Raw genomic sequence first — 619 nt, forward strand, 5'->3', positions numbered from 1 at the left:
TATTGGAGTGCGCCACACCACCCCCCTTTTTGTTTTGTTACTATATAAAGTGTAGCCATCCACCCAGCCAATTCTGAGGGCCAGAAGGGGTATTGGGGGCCATCGTGTGCAGTCTATGGCCACGTATGTGGACATGTGAGTGTGTAAATGTGTTGTACCAATGTATACGAGTGATAAACACTAATAGGCGTGTCGGTCAAAGTCAAATGTAGACGGCCATCTTAGGCTGAAAGCACCATATCCCGTCTGCTCTGTGAAGTTAAGCAGCCTCAAGCTCGGGTAGTACTCGGGTGGGTGACCACCGGGGAAGTCCGGGTGCTGTCTACTTTTTAGCCCGTTTTGAGCTGTTTACCGACTTTGCGTGTGTTTGCAAACGCAAGATATGATGTCTGGCATGTGCCCACACGACATCTTGGTTTTAGTATGCCTGGCGAGCCACTACACACGAGATCTTGTTTTTTGTATGGTGTTCTTTAATTTGATTATTATGAAGATGAAAGAGAACCGTTAGAACGGGTATGAAGGGTGTTCTAGGGGTGCTTTTCGGTGCTCTTTCACGTGGACATATCGCAGCATGCGACATGTCAGTGGAACACTGTCTAAATTAATAAATACTGTT

The 619-nt window shown here is 46.7% G+C and overlaps 1 non-coding gene across 1 annotated transcript; it reads left to right on the forward strand.

Moving 5' to 3' along the window:
* Positions 1–215: 215 nt before the first annotated feature.
* Positions 216–329, forward strand: PITG_33162. Its single transcript, XR_009934556.1, has one exon. It is a non-coding gene; the product is annotated as an 8S ribosomal RNA (ribosomal RNA).
* Positions 330–619: the final 290 nt, after the last annotated feature.

The sequence above is a fragment of the Phytophthora infestans genome, genomic scaffold (assembly GCF_000142945.1).
Source record: "Phytophthora infestans T30-4 supercont1.52 genomic scaffold, whole genome shotgun sequence".
NCBI lineage: Eukaryota > Oomycota > Peronosporomycetes > Peronosporales > Peronosporaceae > Phytophthora > Phytophthora infestans.